The sequence below is a fragment of the Mauremys mutica genome, chromosome 2 (genome assembly GCF_020497125.1).
Source record: "Mauremys mutica isolate MM-2020 ecotype Southern chromosome 2, ASM2049712v1, whole genome shotgun sequence".
Lineage (NCBI taxonomy): Eukaryota > Metazoa > Chordata > Testudines > Geoemydidae > Mauremys > Mauremys mutica.
In genome coordinates this window covers 101,101,723-101,121,096 of record NC_059073.1, presented here as the reverse complement: position 1 = coordinate 101,121,096, position 19,374 = coordinate 101,101,723, and the positions used below count along the sequence as shown (strand labels likewise).

Below are 19,374 nucleotides of genomic sequence, written 5' to 3'. Positions count from 1 at the left end.
CTATTAGATGTTTGGTGATATTTGCTTTGGGGGTAGCTGTTGTTTAGGCGGGGAGCTGTTTTTGTGTGACAGGCTGGCAAATGTTTGCCATTGGATACTGTGATGCATTGTGTTCCAGTACCTCCCATGAACTGAAGGCTATGTGGACATCTACAGTAACCAGTTCCTGTCCTGTGCCAGTGCTGTTTGCTAAGGCTTCTCATTCTGTGTATTCAAGTAGTCCAAACATTTTGATATGCCTGTGAAACAGGGGTTTGGAACAAAGCTCTGCATATGCTGCAATTACAATACTGTCTTTGTGTAGGATAGCAAGGGAGGTGACTATGTTGTAATACAAGATGAAGCATAGTAATAGTTAAAGCAAAGAGCTAGTAGTCAGGTGATCTGGATTCTATTTTCTGCATGGTTTAAATAATGGTGTGTACTCTGAGACCATTTGGAGGAAAAATGCTATAGAAATACAAAGAACTGTATTATCATTCCTATAGTGGGAGTCACTGTCATCCACTGTCACTATGCTCAAAATGGTGCTGCCCACCAAGGGATGCTGTGGTCGCACTGATTCACAGTGGTACCGGGGTAGTCTACTATGGATAGCCATCCATGTATCTATCAACCAGTAGTTGTTTTGATTAGTACTGTGATATCAGCAATCAGCATGCTACCATGGTTCATACAAAGCCGAATTCTCATAAGCTCAGTAGCTGTTGTTATTGCGTAGACACAAGCTCTGATTTACCATCTTACTTTCTGGTTTGAACATACAATTTAGGCAACCTTGTCCACTTTGCTGATACTACGGTGATGGCCACAATATAAGAACCTAAGCTGAACAGAACAGAATGGACTACAGCTTCTGCACAAGGACCATTGAACATAGACTTACAGACTCACACAAGCATGACTATGAGCCTCCAGCGTGATGCAGCCATGAAAAAGTCTAATGCAATGCCTAGGGTGTATCAGGCCAGGTATTTCCAGGAGAGAGAGAGAGAGAAGTATTATTACCATTATACAAGGTACTGGGGATACCTCATCTGGAATACTGTAGGTAATGCTGGTTTTCCATGTTTAAGAAAGATGAATTCAAACAGGAACAGAGAAGGGCTACTAGGATGAACAGAGAAATGGAGTACCTGCCTAATTAAAGGATACTTCAGGAGCTTGGCTTGTTTCAGCCTAACAAAATGAAGGCTGGGGGGCAATATGGTTGCTTTATATATATATATATATATCTCATCATGTCATCCCCTCCATACACTTATCAAGCTCGGTCTTAAAACAAGTTAGGTGTTTTGCTCCCACTACTCCCCTTAGAAGGCTGTTCGACTGCTTGACCCCTCTGATGGTTATAAACCTCTCTCTATATATATCTCAGAGGGATAAACACCAGGGAAGGACAGGAATTATTTAAGTTATGGGCCAATGTGTATGAGTTCAAATTATTCCTTATACCGTACATTGCACTGTATCTGTCAACATAAAACTTCATCTGCATCTTGCAACCTGTTTGCCTATTTTAGTTACATGCTTCTCAAATTCCGCACAGACTTCTGCAGTTTTGACTGTCCTAAATCATTTTACGTAAACTGCATATTTTGTCTCAGCACTGTCCACTCCCATTTTCCAGATAATTCGTGAATATATTCAAATAAATTGCCTATCTATAAATTTAGACTTGACAAAGGTTTATAACCATCAGAGGGGTCAAGCAGTCGAACAGCCTTCTAAGGGGAGTAGTGGGAGCAAAACACCTAACTTGTTTTAAGACCGAGCTTGATAAGTGTATGGAGGGGATGACATGATGAGATTGCCTACAATGGCATATGACTCATTCACTACTGCTGTTAGCAAATATCTCCAACGGCCAGAGGTGGCAAAGGCTCTTAGTTATTACAGAGAATTCTTTCCCTGCTGCTTGTATGGCAGCTCTCGCCCAAGTGCCCAGGAAGGACTTTTCCCCTAAGTCAGACGGCAAAGACCTTGATGAGTTTTCACCTTCTTTGCAGCATGGGGCATGGGTCACTTGCTGATTTGAACTAGAGTAAATGGTAACTTGAAGTCATTAAATCAAGATTTGAAGACTTCAGTATTTCAGACAGAGGTTATGGGTTTATTACAAGGGGAGGGTGAAGTTCTGTGGCCTGCACTGTGCAAGAAATCAGACTAGATCATGATGGTACGTTTTGACCTTAAAGATTAAGTTTAAAGACATGATATAATAAAAATCTTGGGGAGGGGTTCACTTAGAGTTGGCTTTTCTTCAATTGCTTTCCTAAGCTCACATCTCCTGATCTTGTTATGATATATTGGGGCGGAGAAGGTATTTGGCCTGGGTTATTTGGCGGGCATTCTAGAAGAAGTGAATCTTTTAGAGAGATTTGAATGAGGAAGGAGAGAATGTTTTGGTGGTCTGTGATTGGGAGATCTTTCCATGCCTAGATGGCAGTATGGAGATACAAGTGGGAGTGTGAAGAAGAAAGGGTTGGAGAGCTAAATCAGAGCTGGTCAGAAAGTAGAATTTACATGCTATTATTTTTTATGTATCATATGGACAAAAACGGGAATGAGAAGTAGGACCATAGGACATGGGATCAGGAACATGTGACACTGGAACACATGAGGATGTCGCACAGGTAAGTGGCCAATCTTCTTATCTTCTTTCTTCAATACTTGACATGCCATCCTGAGTGTGGTATGTGGACTGATGACTGAGGGAATCACAGATGTGTGAAAGTAAGCACAAGTAGGGAACCAGGTGGAATAAGCCGGAATACCACGGGTCCGGGTCTGCTTTGGGGCTAGCAGCCGTGCATGTGGGCACTTGACTGTCACTCTGACGAACAGCCCTGAGGGATGGGTGAACTCCCCTTAAGTTATCTCCTGTTGCCAGGCAGATTATTGGTCACATTACCCTCTCCTTTCCTGCTTTTTGGGGAAAAAGGGTGCCAAATGCTCCATGAAGGAGGGTACCTAATATGGAGGCCAACAACAACCTAGAGAAAACAAAATGTCCAAATGGGAGATAACATCTCCATAACAACCCTCAGGAGAGTATTGTCTGTCTAAATACTGCAGGATAAGGTACAAGGAGTTTGTACTGCTCAAAACAACAATGTACAACTGAGCAGGGTCCATGTTTATGGTGTTATGCTGTCCGCATGGGTAACCCAGGCTTGTGAAAAAGGCTTGGTTTGTTTGCCGCTGATTTCAGGGAGAAAGGGAGGGGGAGGTAAGTGCATCATGGAAGGTTAACACCATGTTCCCATAACCACCCACACCAATGTTTTGGTCCCATAAGGCACTGCAACCCAAAAATTCACTCAGCTACATACATTTTGGGATAGCTACCCACAGTGCAGCACTCTGTGTGTCGATGCAAGCCCTGCTAGTGAGGCTGCAGTTCACCAACACAATGAGAATAGTGTGGACATGCAAGATCAACTTGCTTAAATCGGAGGCTCGACATCGACTTACATGAAGTTGACTTAACTTTGTAGTGTAGACATGGCCTATGATTGTATGATTCTAAGAGCTCCACTTAAAATTGCAAGAGTTCATTCCTCCAAACTACTTTTATAAGGGAGGACAATGGCTCTAAGTAGAATTTTGTAAAAATTGAAAAATCACGGAAGACTCTGCTTTACAAAGTATAACAGAGACATCTAATGGCAAAGAATGGGAACTTTTTCTTTATATTTATAGGAAAGATCTGTAGTCCTTTGAATAAAAATTCCTTTCAGAGAAATGTCAGGCTAGATATTCTCTCATGGAGAGGATCTCATGTCAAATCCTGTTTCTGTCCGACTATCCTGTCCGAGTATGATGTATTTGGATGTGGAAAGGATTTGCATATCCTCACTTCCCCACCACTTGGTCAGTGTTTAGTGATAATTAGTGACAGGTCTCTTTTCTTGTTTGTTCATATTCTCCTACTCCAGCTAGCTAACACTAACTTCCCAATTGCCTTTACTCATATGTACACACATCATCACAAGAGGGCTCAGATAATGTGTAGCTATGGGTGGACTAAATATCTCCTTCCCCTTTTGGACTGCTGTAACTCACATGGATTATTTCAGTATAATAAAGCCAACTGCATACCCCATTAAATCAAAACCAGAATCAACACATGGCGACATTGGATGTGAATGTCATTGATGTAATGGGTCACTTGCCAATTTAAACTAGTGTAAATGGTGAATTCTTTGTAAGTCTTTAAACCCTGATTTGAGGACTTCAGTAACTCAGTCAGAGGTTATGGGTCTATTACAGGAGTGGGTGGGTGAGATTCTGTGGCTAGTGATGTGTAGGAGGCCAGACTAGATGATCACAATGGTCCCTTCTGATGTTAAAATCTACAAGTCTGAGCCTATGAGTCTATGTGATGATGTGCCCTGGCTTATTGTGCCATAATGATATTTCCCAGGAAGCGTTCATCCACCTCCCTGAACATTCTCAAATTCCCTATCAAGGCTTTTGATACTGTTTCGTATGACCTTCTCATACACAAACAAACTAGGTAAATACAGCCTAGATGGAGCTACTCTAAAGTGAGTGCATAACTGGTTTCGAAAACCATTCCCAGAGAGTAGTTATCAGTGGTTCACAGTCAAGCTGGAAGGGAAAAATCAATTAGAGTCTTGCAGGGATCAGTTCTGGATCTGGTTCTGTTCAATATTTTCATCAATGATTTAGATAATGTCAGAGAGAGAGTATTCTTATAAAGTTTGTGGATGATACCAAGATGGAAGGGGTTGCAAGCACTTTGGAGGTTAGAATTAATACTCAAAATGATCTGGATAAACTGGAGAAATGGTCTAAAGGAAATAGGATGAAATTCAATACGGACAAATGAAAAGTACTCCACCTAGAAAGGAACAATCAGTTGCACACACACAAAATGGGAAATGACTACCTAGGAAAGAGTATTGCAGAAAGGGATCTGGGGGTCATAGTGGATCACAAGCTAAATATGAGTCAACAGTGTAGTACTGTTGCAGAAAAAGCAAACATCATTCTGGGATGTATTAGCAGGAGTGTTGTAAGTAAGACACAAGAAGTTATTCTTCCGCTCTACTCCGTGCTGATTAGACCTCAACTGGAGTATTGTGTCCACATTTCAGGAAAGATGTGGACAAATTGGAGAAAGTCCAGAGGAGAACAACAAAAATGATTAAAGGTCTAGAAAACATGACCTCTGGGGGAAGATTGAAAAAATTGGGTTTGCTTAGTCTGGAAAAGAGAGGAGACATGATAACAGTTTTCAAGTCTATAAGAGGTTGTTACAAGGAGGAGGTAGAAAAAAATGTTCTCATTAACCTCTGAGGATAGGACAAGAATCAATGGGCTTAAATTGTAGCAAGGGAAGTTTAGATTGAACATTAGGAAAAACTACCTAACTATCAGAGTAGTTAAGCATGGGAATAAATTGCCTAGGGCGATTGTGAAATCTCCATCATTGGAGATTTTTAAGAACAGGTTAGAAACACCTGTCAAGGATGGTCTAGATAAAACTTAGTCTTGCCATGGGTGCAGGGGAATAGACTAGATGACCTCTCGGTCTCTTCCAGTCCTATGATTCTATGATTCTGTGTTTAGGGTGGAGAAGTGCCATTATGTGTGGCTCCTTCACTCAGGCTTTTTGACAGTAATTATCACACTGCTCACTCCATTTGGCTCTTCAGTAGAGCGTTCTTTTTCCAAGTGATCATGCTTAAAGCAGTTAGATGCCTCTTTTGACACTTCATTTGATGTTTGAAGCATGGATATGTTTTTTGTGTGTGCGGTCTTCCATGAAACATATGGGAGACAGATTGTACCTGTCACAAGATGCCAAACCACATTCTTGGGCTGTAGGAAGACTTATCCGTCAGGGAGCTGCACTGCTGTGAATCTAATAAAGATAAACATATGACTTTAACATATTTAAAATAAACACTTTTACTTAAGATCAGGACATTCCAGTGCTCAAACTGGGGGGAAGGAAAGGCATGGTACAATACGTTCCAACTTCTTCTGAACCAGCATCAGTGAGAAATGTGGTCTTGACGTACTGCCTCCCAATTCAAGCATGGCACTCTACTCTTCTTGAACCAATAGCAACAGCACTGGTTCAATAGGTCATTACAGGAGAGAGAACCTCCTGATGTTGTCATGACATACTGTTACAATGTGGAGGTGAAATATTAAGGCAACTTTGGTTATGGGATGAGAATGGAATGGGATAAAAAGATGTGCTAGCTACACCTTTTCTAAAAGGATCTATAGACTCTTTAAAATGCTCCATTGTGAAGCATCGTGCTCCTGCACTGTGGTATAAGAGAGCCCTTTTTGCTCATGGGCAAGCTACCTACTTTGCTGGAACATGCATGGGGAAGAGCAGCAGATGTTGGGGTGCTACTGCCTCTACCACATAGGTGGGCAGGGAGGACCATAGATCTTTCCCTTCACTGACGCAGCATGGATTCTGGAAACCAGATTGTGAAACAGTCTAGTTCCTGCCTTGCTCCTGGGACTATACAGCCATATATTGCCTAACTGGGGCTGGACTGTAGGTGAAAATTCAACCCAAAGTGACAGTGCACACCAGTTTATAGAACATTTAAAACAAACCTTAGCCAGGCTACAACTCTCTATCAATGTCTGTGCTTTTATAATAATTGCCCATGCACACCAGTGGCTTCATTCAAAAATGGTCAATTTTGTTCATTTTGGGTCCTCCTACCCTATTTTTCCTCTTACGATTTTGTCATTCAAAAATGAAAGAGGAGGGATAGGACGAGGTGGAAAAAAAACAATCATAACCCCCAAAATGTGCATTTTTTTGTGTTCCATTGAAAAGAATGGAAAAACTTCAAAAACATGAAATCTTTCATGAAAATTTCCTTTTTCAAAATAGGCCATTTTTTCATTTAAAAAAATAAATATTTTTTTTCTATTAGCTCTAATCCCTACTATCTGTTATAATACTTTTCCAAAATAAAAATGTGTTTGTGCGTAATCCCTATCTTCCTACCCTCTTACATTTCCATATTTACTGATACACCTCTACCCCGATATAACGCGACCTGATATAACAAGAATTCAGCTATAACACGGTAAAGCAGTGCTCTGGGGCGGGAGGGCTGGGCTGCGCACTCCAGCGAATCAAAGCAAGTTTGATATAATGCATTTTCACCTATAACACGGTAAGATTTTTTAGCTCCTGAGGACAGCGTTATATCGGGGTAGAGGTGTATTTACATTTTATGAAGAAAGTGGAGTTAGTTTAATGTTGAAAAAAATGTTAAATAGAATATGGGTGGTGAGAGTCCTAACTCAGGAAATAGTAGGTGCCATTTCCTGTATTTTACAAGATTTTATGATCTTTTTAAACAAAAATTAACCCTCCCACAAAAAACAAAACAAAAAATCCTTACTTTATTTATACTACAATATTTGTCCATTAGCAAGTAATGTCCTGTAAAAGTATAAGTAGAGGTTCACCATAACCACTGGGTCCATATGTGTTTGCATGTTTCTCATCAGTCACAGGTACAAAAATATATCTATAATTGAATATATATATTCAAATACCTAGTATTAATAATGTCAAAAATCCCTCACAAAATGTACCCCTGCTCCAACCCACTAACCAAAACAAAGCAGGGTATTTCTCTCCATCTGTGCAGGAATGCTGGCATTCTATGTGTGTCTTATGGGTGTACAAACCCCACACTAGAACTGAATGAGTTAAAGAACAATACTGGTCCCAGGTAGCCCTGCCCCTCCAGACCTGCAGAGCAAGCTCCAACTGGAGAAGCAGTTGAAAAGGGAGCAACTCCACTCAGAAGAGGGAAGGTTGTGGGGGAAGACAGACCTACCCTGAGGACTGCTGGACAAAAGCACTAGGGAAACCTTACTGAGAGGAATAAGGCTAAACGCTGAGCCTGGTTGGGGCTGAAGGTTTAGTTATCTTTTCTTTTTCGTATTTCTTATTCTAGACTTGGAGTTGAGGGAGGGAAATAGATGGTCGGAAGTGACTCAGGGAGGGCTCAGAGGGCACATAGTGTGTCAGACTCTGATCCTCTTAAGCCCTGTGTTGGAGCCTAGTGGAGTGGGAGGGCCTGGGATCTCCTACCAACTGCTCCTGCTGCAGGAGGGGCATAAGCCTCATGCCTACCTCACTCTCTCTAAGGAGAGACACTAGACTGAAAGACCTGCCTGCTGGGAGGCGGCACTAAGTGTGCTACCACTAGGTCATGTAGCATCCCGAGAACTAGCATTCCATTCCATTGTGCCTTCTAGCTACATGCAGGTGCACCAAGTCCTCAGGTTCCTGTTATCAATTTGAGATGTCTTGACACATCAGAACCAAAGCAGTGTTTCATGTACTGTTCTTTAGGCAAAGCAAATGTATACCTAGAGGCAGGTATGTACACTGGAGTTCAGGTTCAGATTCAATATCTCCAAAATCTCACAAGCTTTTTTTATTAGGGCTGTTGATTAATCTGCGTTTTACTTCCTTTCTCTGAGTCTGCCCCAATATTTGCACCTTAGATGACATTTTCCCTCTGAAAACCCTGTGGTAAATTTTGAGTTGCAACATTTTCAAAGTGTGGTGAGCCTTTGGGTGAAAATACAGCCCCAGACTTCATGGAAGCATTTCACTACTCATGAGTAATGCAGTAGGCAGGCAGAGTTCTAGGAAAGTGATCTTTATTAAGGATCCTGAGTGGCCAATGCTATATACTGAGATCTTTACAGTGTGAGAGGGTGACCAGCTTGTCCTCTCCCTGCTGGCTTTCTTGAGCCCCCCAGTGCCTCACTAAATGAGGTCTCTCCTGAAACCTGATCCAGTTTCTCCAATTCCACTCCTTATACTTCAGGAAGGATGAATATGAGCTGCAGTAGGATTGTCCAGTTGTGGGTTTACTAGGCATAGCCACTCAGTTAAAACTACTGCTGCTGCCATCCTGGCTCTGGGTAGGGAGACTGGGCTGCCTGACTTTGCCCCAAACAGGACCTCCCAGCAGAATGATTGTGAGAGGTTTGGGAATAGTCCGACCCCACTCCCTGCCTTCTTGCCCCTCCCCCCAAATCCTTTGATGAGTGGGAAATGTTTTTCATGGATACTTTCCTGAGAACATGTTCATATTTGGAAAATGAGGCAAATGGTCACAGGGCTGCAGGGAAGAGACACTTACCAAGCCTTGTACAAAGGTCTATTTCTGATGAGGTGATGGTTCAACGTTTGTATTTGTCCTTATTTTACCTAGATTGGTTCACTGACTCATCTCAATTTAAAATGGAGCAAATGGCTGCTTTCCTTCCACCCTGTTAGAAAGGAATTAGCAATTTTGTACACAGTGCGTATCATATTTTGTGCATGTTATGTGTGTATATCGTAATGTAAGACAGGCATTAGTGCATATACGAATTTGTAAGTAAGTACACTGTGTATTATGCGAACAGCCACATAATGGGCCATATCCTCAACTAGTGTAAATGAGCACTAGATAACGCTGTGGTTTTGATATACTGTCTCACAGCAGCGGAGACTCTGGCCCATAAATTACATGCATTTTTCTTCCATGTGGTAAGAAAATAGTTTTAAATGTTCAGTTGACTAGATTTATTGTCTTATGGTAGAACATCATTCCATATTGATTCTTTCTGAAACCATAACCAAAAAAGCATTTACTTTCTAAGACAAATCACATTATTTAAAGAGAGAGGACATGTGCTGTTAGCAAACAGTAACATGTATACTCATAGTGGTTGAGACTTTCATAACAATGTTGGACCACTGGAGGTCTCCATTGAGCTATAGTACTGCACATGTGAAAGTCTCTCAACTTGAAGAATTTTTATTTAACTCTAAAATTAACATTACTACCAACTCCATTAGAGCATTATTTTCTTACTGTTCCTGTGAGGAAATCATGTGTATTTACAGGAAAGGATGTTTCTGTTTTGTAACTGACCAGAGTATACCGTCATCCTAGTTTAGAGCTCTAGTATATGCATGGCATTGCTAGCACTACTGTCAGCCACTAACTGTATATCAGATGGTTAAATAAATCGACTCTAACAAACAGTTGTCCCCACTGTTCTCCACTTCCTTCTCCTATTGAGGAAAAAGGCTGACAAGTTTTGAATGTATTTCAGCCATAAATAGAGCTTCTATATTTCTGACCATCAGGGGTTCTCAGAAGTGAATTTTTTGTAAGTAAAACTTTGGAGAGCTTTGCTGAAGGCAGTCAGAGTTCAACAGAAGCCCATGCAGAGACTAAAAGTTCATGCAGCTCCAGCAGTTATTCATATTCTATAATTATTCAAGGGAGAGAATGTTCTTTTCTTTTTTTTCTTTTTGTTCCAGTTAAAATGATTTATGAAGCATGATCAAATGCATTTGGTAGGAAAGTAATGATGTGATCTCATCAAAGATTGGCAAGACTCTTGCTTGGTTGTTTTCTGCTCATTTGCTGGACAGGCTGCAGTTTGATCTGAATCTTCAACTTCATCTCACTTTGTGGCTGAGCGAGTGTCAAACTGCAAAAAGATGAAGCCTCAAGGAAATTTACAATTGTCTTTTGTAGCAGAAACATATTGTGTTAAAAGACAGTTAGATATGACAGCCCTTCAGATCTGGGTCACACAAAGCACTTTCTCCAGGGAAGAGGATTACTGGTGATGAGATATTAGCTGTTGTGAAACAGTTCATTTCTCCTGCAAACACACTAAGAATATATTGCTGAGTGGCGAATGATATGAAGTAAAAAGCAGGAGAGTATATAAATATCTAGAAGATACTGATCTTCCTGCTTCCCAGATAAATACTTTATAGGAAGAGAGAGGTTCTAAAATTTGAGTAAAAAGATGGTCGTGTAGTTAAGATGCAGAATCCTGCCACAGACTTCCTATGTGACTTGGGGCAAGTCACTTCACTGCTCCGTGCCTCAGTTTCCCCATCTGTGAAGTAGATATGACAAATCCAGTAGATGCTCACATACCATGGTGACAGGTGACTATAAGGATCTGAATCGAGTGTTAAAAATACCAAACAAACTGTCGCTACTACTGGACTGGTAAGAGGAAATGTAAGTATCTTATAGGACAAAGGACAAGGTAAAATATCACAACCTCTTAGTGGATCTCTAAATACCTTTCCAGTATTAATAAAACCAGCTAACACTGCCATGAGGTGGGCACTGAATGAACAATCACCGTACCTGTATTTTGCAAATGTGAAATGCTGATTGTGAAATATGCAATTCCCCAAACTCAAATAATTTCTGCTTCTCCAGTCCTTGTGCTGTCAGAGTACTAGCCATGACATTCTCAATATTGCCAGTAATAACCCTCCACTGACAAATGGAAATGAATGAGAGCACATGTACCACCCCCCAGGTCTGATAATATTTGCCCTTCTGCCCTTCATAACATGACATGTGATGTGTGCTGTTTTTACATGCCCTTTTTATGAGCAAGCGCTTAGGGGAGTTTATATAATCATGAATGGACAGGCACCAGGCTTCTTTGTTCCTACATGACAATCAAGTCAAATTGAAATTTTAAATGGATTATGCCTGTTATTGAAATTTTGCCTTATTATAAAACTTTAATATATACACCTCTACTCAGATATAACACTGTCCTCGGGAGCCAAAAAATCCTACTGCGTTATAGGTGAAACCATGTTATATCAAACTTGCTTTGATCTGCTGGAGTGCGCAGCCCTCCCACCCTTCCCCCGAAGAACTGCTTTACCGCATTATATCTGAATTCCTGTTATATCGGGTGGCGTTATATCAGGGTAGTGATGTGGATATATATTCCTAGTTTGTAATCCAGTTTATGGTCTCTGCAGAAAGAGCTGGATCGATGAGAAAGCAATTCTGCCAAAGTTATAGTCATAAATATCCAGCCATGCTTTTTTACCCAGGGAAAGGTGCAAATCGAGGCTGGGAGTTTTCCAAATGTCTTGTGCCCAATTACTAATATGATTTTCCTTGCGAGGACTTTCAGTGCAATGGAAGATGGGAATTTTCAATAGACAGAAGCACTTTAGCAAATATGAGGGCGTTCTGGCATTTCTGCTTCCAAACAAAAATCTGCTCATGTGGCTTTACTGTAATTTCTTTACCCTACAAAATTGCTACTATTTCTGTCATGGTGTTTGATAGTTCTTCAGGGAGATGGCTTACCAGCAATGGTAACAATAACCCACCAGAGGGTGCCAATTACTTTCTCAACCAGGGTCTTTAACGAAATTCTGCTTTAGTTACAGCCTGAAAATTTCCAAGAGGTTATTTTGAGGCATAGGTTAACCATCAGTCATCTAAAGTTGATGATTCTGATGAGCATACACCTGTGCCCTTCCCAATGAACCAGAAGTGTGTAGATAATATATGGCTGCAGACAGTGCAATGATAGTTCTGTGTTTCTGATTGCAGGGAGAATTTGAGCCATTTCTTTTGAATGAGTCTGTCTTTCTCTTTCTCTATGCATGTGAGTCTCCACACCTGAGTGAAATAGGTGAAATGATTAATGAGCTATAAAGTTATACGACTGGGTTGGCAGTGTTCTCTCTCCTCAGTGCAGTGGTGAGAATTTTTGGAGTTAATTTCTGCAGTAAAATGTGTTAGGATTCTGTTTTGCCTTAGTTCACTGCCAATCCATTCGTGCATTTCATCTCTGTACTGACTCGTTCAAAAGGGGTTTGATAGCAGAGGAAGCTTCCCTGTAGGAAGAAGAGGCAGATCAGGATTCTTTTCTTGTGCTGCCCTACCTCTGCTTCCAGAAACCTGACTCCTTGCATGTAAGAAGCCCTATGCAAACTGCCTCTCTGCTGCTGCCAATCTCCAAACCAAACATTAGGTTGAGAATGTGGAGGCAGGTTGGCTGGGAGTGTACATGTATGTGAATTGAGGAGGGAATGGGCGATATGCAAGAATGGGGACATGACTAAGTTTAGTTTGGAAGCCAGTTGCAAGGATACTGGTTGCTTTATCAGGATCCGGAAGTATTCGCGCGCGCGCGTGTGTGCGTGTGTGTGCGCGCGTGCAGAGGGAGGGGGTTGAAGGGATGACGTAAAAGGGAGGGCTGGGATATGTAAAAGGAGAGAGGGCTAGACAGGGATTCTCAATGGCTAGTAATATACTTGTTTCACAGAAAGAGCAATTGAGGCAGACAGGTTGTTACTTGTCCGAGGAGAACAATGGAGTCAATTTCAGAGGTGAAATTAGAACTCAAGGCTCCTTGAATGTATATCACAGCCAACAAGGCCATTCTCTCAGGAACTTGCTAGTCACTCACTGTAAGGAGTCAAACTCAAACAGTACTTTTGTCTTTTATCAATATGTATATTTATTTCTGCATTTTTGCCATATTCTAGGCAAAACAGTTGTCTGATCTGGGATAATGTTGCTGATATCTTTTCCACTTTCCAGAAATAAAGATTTTTCCAGACATTAATAAATCAATTAATTGTCCCTATGATTTAGTTATGCAAGTGCCAAGAGGATCTGCAAGTAAAAAAAACAACAACATAAAATAAAAATCTGTGGAGAAAGGGAACTGAGCTCTTGGTCATTGCAACTTCATGCTCATGCACCTTTGTCTATAAGCCAATTCGTTTTTGACATGACCATAATACACATATTGAGCATGTGCTGTTCATAAAGGCCCTCATCCACCAAGGAACTTAAGTGTGTGCCTAAATTTAAGGTTATGTTTAGTCTCCTTGATTACAATAGGACTACACACCTGCTTAAAGTTAGGTACATGCTTAAGTATCTTGGGGCGGCATGCCGCGGGAGGCGCTCTGCCGGTCGCCGGGAGGGCGGCAGGCAGGATGCCTTCGGTGGCATGCCTGCGGAGGGTCCTCTGGTCCCATGGCTCTGATGGACCTGCGGGAGGTCCACCGGAGCCGCGGGACCGGCGACCGGCAGAGCGCCCCCCGCGGCATGCCACCGTGCTTGGGGCGCGAAATGTCTAGAGCCGCCCCTGCACTTATGAAAAGGTGTTAGAGATTTCCATATAGCTGACTCATTTCTGAATCGGTCAAGCACAGAGAAGAAATACATTAGAAACTAATTGTCCATATGTGAGGAAATATTAACTCCTAAGCATCTTTAAAATTTTGTAAGTGCCCATTAGCGAGGAAGTGAAAGAGTCAGTTGCTCTCAGGGGGAATGCATCAGCATCCAGTATAAAACTTGTATTTTAGCAAGGCTAATCTTGTAATTTGATCCCTCCCTAAATTCTTTAAGAATCAGTAGCAGATGTGTGCCTCACTCCCTAGGCAGCTGCCTTCTAAGCCTGTCCGTCCTTCGGGGAGCTGGAGGCCTGGGGAGTGAATCAGCCCCACAAGACAGCTGTCTATGGAGTCAGGGAACTGAGGGAGGCCGGGCTGGCAGTAAAGCTTTGACAGAATAGACACATTCCTGTGGAATGTGTCAATTCTGGTGAATCAGCATTATTTCTTTGGAAAACTTTCAACCAGCTCTACAGATATCCTCTTTGCTTCATAGAAATATAAACATTTTTCATGATCCGTTGTGGACTCAGTAGTAGACTCATTTTCTATTAATGAAATGACTTACTTTATATGAGCTTGTATTGTCCAGGAGGGTACCGGACAGTACAAGATGCACATTTCTGGGAGGAAAGTTTGGGACTGGGAACTTGCTGCTGTCACTCTGCCATGTAATTCAAGGGTGTCTGGCTGGCTGAAGCACTCTTGCAGTAGCTAGTGGTAATTTACATGCTGGAGGCTGTGTGAGTGCCGGCCAGGAGTGGTTGCTCTCACAGCGAAGCGTGCACAAGGCATCCTAGGTTGTCTGCAGACTCCATTTGGAAGGTGTTGTATTATGAGGGCTAGAAATTTGCCTTCTTAAAAACAAACTAAAAGTAATAATAATAAAAACAAACAAAAAAACCCAACAAAAACAGAGATTTTTGCAGAATATGCTATGTGTTCATATCAATACATCAAGTAAGTCTGGTGTTCATCTGCCTTGCTATACCTGAATAAAAAAGACAGTAAAATTTTCCAGGCGGCCCCAGACCCTGCTCCCCAGCAGGAGTGCTGGAGCAGGACAAGCCCCAGACCACATTCCCCAACAGGAGCTCGAGGGCTCGATTAAAATGGCTGGCGATCTGGATCCAGCCCGCAGGCTGTAGTTTTCCCAGCCCTGGTCTAAGGTGCACTGAAATTCAATGAGACTTAAGCTCACTTTTGAAAATTGGATTTAAACTCATAAATATCTGAAGCATTTTTTTTAATTACCCACCATAACATTTTATGTGCTCCTCAGGAGGTGCTAACATATTTCTGAGTAAAACATACTAAACTGGAATTTTGGGAATTGTACCTATCTTCAGATAATTATCTAAAAATAACATAATTATTTTCTTTCTAGGTAGCAAGATTATATGCTATTATTTGATGTATGTTTTCTACAATATACTAAAAAGACATTTTATGCTTTAAAATGTAAATTATACTTAGAAACTATAATTTGCATGGTGACAGTTTAATTTTCATTCTCTGCAAAATAAATAAATAAATGAAATGTTAATGTTCTTAACGCATTGAGGAGAGGATATTTTAAAGAGACAAACTCCAGAACCAAACTTTAACCCACATGTTCAAAATATAGCACAAAATGTAAATATATTTATGTAGCCCACTCATAAATTATTCAGTGTTCAGTCACCAATCTAATTTTGCATTAAGCTGCATCAGTGTACCATCGCCTATATGATTCTAAAGTGTTGATTTATCTTTAGGACAATGTATACATGATGATGAGTGGTCTTATTAATTTTCTCCTTTCACTTTAGGGGAACCCCAGCTTTTTGTGGGCAGGTGTAGAGAAGGGGGCATGAAAAGAGAGAAGACAGGGTAATACGTTTCAGGGCCAGCCCTCCAAGAATTGGGGACAGGATCAATAATTGTTCACTAGAAGTGTTTCCTCCACTTCATTCTGCAGTCAGGGGACTGGGTAAAGGGCTGTTCTTACATCTCTTCAATTTGTCCATAGTTGTGTGTGACGGGGCACATAGGCCCCACACTTGCAGTGGAGTGGTACTAAAGGCCTGGGGACATAACTGGCCCCACCTCTTGATGCCTGCAGTAGTTGTCAGGAATGGAGAGAGCTTAAAAGGAAGAGGCCCAGCTCAGTTGGGGCTAATCAGTGAGAGAAGTCTAGTTTCAGCCAAGAGCCTGAAACAGCTTGCTACCTGGGTGAGCCTCCCAGTGGGTGGGATGACTGGGCCCAGGATGACTGACGAAAAGGACTAGCCCCACAGAGAAAAGAGGTCATAGAAAGAATACATTAGGATCAAGAGAAAGATGAAGAAAAATGTAGGTCCTCTACTTAGCAGGGAAGGAGAGCTAATAATGGATGACATCAAGAAGGCAGTGGTGTTTAATGCCTATTTTGCTTCAGTCTTCACTAATAAGGTAAATTGTGATCAGATACTTATCACAATTAATATTAACAAAAAGAGGGAAAGAATTCAAGCCCAAAAGGAGGTTAAAGAATATTTAGGTAAGTTAGATGTGTTCAAGTCACCGGGGATTGATGAAATTCACTCTGGGGTACTTAAGGTACTAGTTGAAGCAATCTCTGAACTGACTGAGGATAGGTGAGGTCCCAGAGGACTGGAGAAGAGCAAGTGTAGTACCTTTCTTTACAAAGGAGAATAAAGAGGACCCTGGAAAATATAGGCTAGCCAGGCTAACTTTGATATATGGAATAATAATGGAACAAATTATTAAGCAATCAGTTTGAAATCATCTAGAGGATAAGAGAGTTATAAGGAATAGCCAACAGGGATTTGTCCAGAACAAATCATGTCATAATAAAGTAATTTCCTTCTTTGGCAGAATTACTGGCCTAGTGGATGTAGGGGAAGCTGTAGACATGGTACATCTTGATTTTAGTAAAGCTGTTGCCACAATCCTACATCACATTCTAATAAGCAACTGAGAAAAATGTGGTCTACATGAAATTACTATAAGGTGGATGCAAAGCCGGTTGAGTGAAAAAATTCAAGAGTAGTTATCAATGACTTGCTGTCAAACTGGGAGGATAATTTTGTGGGGTCCCATAGGGGTCTATTCTGAATCCTGTACTATACAATATTTTCATTAATGATTTGAATAGTTGAGTGGTTAGTGTGGCTATACAATTTGTGGATGATGCCAAGCTTGGAGAGGTTGCTAGCAATTTAGGAGGACAGGATTAGAATTAAAAATGATTTTGACAAATTTGACAATCGGTTTGAATTCAACAAGATGACATTCAAAAAGACAAGTGCAAAGTACTACATTTAGGATGGAAAAATTAAATGTATAGCTTCAAAATGGGGAATAACTATGCAGTACTACTGCTAAAAAGGATATGGTGACTATAATGGATCACAAATTCAATACGAGTCAGCAACGTGATGCAGTTGCAAAAAAAAAAAAAAAGCCCGAATCATTGGGAGTGTATTAATAGGAGTGTTGTATGCAAGACACCAGGGGTAATTGTCCCATTCTACTTGGCACTGCTGAGCATCAGCTGGAGTATGTGTCCAGTTTTGAGAAGATTGGACAGAATCCAGAGAAGAGCAACAAAAATGATAAAACCCTGACCTATGAGAAAAGGTTAAATTGCGCATGTTTAGTCTTGAGAAAAGAAGACTAAAAAGAAGACCTGATAAGTTTTCAAATATGTTAAATGCTGTTATAAAGAGGATGATCATTTGTTCTCCATGTCCATTGAAGGTAAAACAAGAAGTAATAGGCTTAATCTGTGGCAAAGGGGATTTAAACAAGATATTAGGAAAAAAATTCTCAACTATAAGGATAGTTAAGCACTGGAATAGTCTTCCAAGGGAGATTGTGGAATCCCCTTCACTGGAGGATTTTAAGAACAGGTTAGACAAACACTTGTCAGCTATGATCTAGGTATACCTGGTCCTGCCTCAGCTCAGGGGGCTGGAGTAAATGACCTCTTGAGGTCCCTTCCAAATATTTCTGTGATTCTATTATAAGTCTATTCAAGAAAGTGATTGACATTTTTTTTTCTTACCAGACAAAAAATCTAGAAAAATAAAACATAATCTACCATTTTCAGGAGAAAAAGGCATAATAAAATCAAAGTCAATCAAGAAGAAAACTAAGTTATTAACACTATTTCCATCATGTGTTATACAATATAAAATGAAAACAACGAGGAGTGCCACCGGACTCCTCATTGTTTTTGTGGATACAGACTAACATGGCTACCCCTCTGATACTTAATATAAAATGAAACATTATAAGAGTTAATACACCTCATTTGTTTTTATGAACAATAGCTTGCTAATTCAAAGGTAACAGTTGACCAATCTTTTGGCCTTGCATGTGAAAACTTCTTTTTCTATGTACTTATCGAAGATGATTTATGTGCTTTCTTGTATAGCTCTGATATCTGCCTGTCAAGCAAAGTTTTAATATCTGTCAGGACCTCAAATGAAACCATTGTGGTGGAGATGAGATTCAAATCTCTGGATCAGAATTCATTCCTGTGGTTTTGGTTCCAGGAGAAAACCCAAACCAGAAGACACTTGTTTTTCTTGTCTGCTCTGGATGTGGCTGAAATATTATGAGTAAGTGTTTTGTTTGTTTGTTTGTTTGTTTCAAAAGATGGTCAAAATAACATAAGAACAGCTGGGCTCATGAGAGTTCAATCATTTTGGGCCAAAATCTCATAAAAACAGTTTTGTGAGACTTCAGCATCATTGGATCAAAATCTAAATGTTGTCCCTGAGTCAGCCTTAAATTTGAGTAATAACCTAAATGTATTCTGTTTCCAAACACTATCTCTCCAGACCAGCTCTGCTGTCTCTCCTGATAGAAAACTTAGCTATCTTTCAGAGTAGCAGCCGTGTTAGTCTGTATCTGCAAAAAAAACAGGAGTACTTGTGGCACCTTAAAGACTAACAAATTTATTCTAGCATGAGCTTTCGTGAGCTGCAGCTCACTTCTTCGGATGCATAGAATGGAACTCAGCCTAGACCAATCCACACAAGCGGTCCATTTCCTAGACACTACTGTGCTAATAAACGATGGTCACATAAATACCACCCTATACCAGAAACCCACTGACCGCTATACTTACTTACATGCCTCCAGCTTCCATCCCGGACACACCACACGATCCATTGTCTACAGCCAAGCTCTAAGATACAACCGTATTTGCTCCAATCCCTCAGACAGAGATAAACACCTACAAGATCTCTATCAAGCATTCTTAAACCTACAATACCCACCTGCTGAAGTGAAAAAACAGATTGACAGAGCCAGAAGAGTACCCAGAAGCCACCTACTACAGGACAGGCCTAAAAAAG

General features: G+C 40.8%; 1 long non-coding RNA gene across 1 annotated transcript; it reads left to right on the top strand.

The window, feature by feature from the left end:
• The first annotated feature begins 2,568 nt into the window (after positions 1 to 2,568).
• LOC123364764 lies at positions 2,569 to 11,015 on the top strand. The gene is made up of 3 exons (XR_006577270.1): positions 2,569 to 2,636; positions 9,261 to 9,350; positions 10,364 to 11,015. It is a non-coding gene; the product is annotated as an uncharacterized LOC123364764 (long non-coding RNA).
• The last annotated feature ends 8,359 nt before the right edge of the window (positions 11,016 to 19,374 follow it).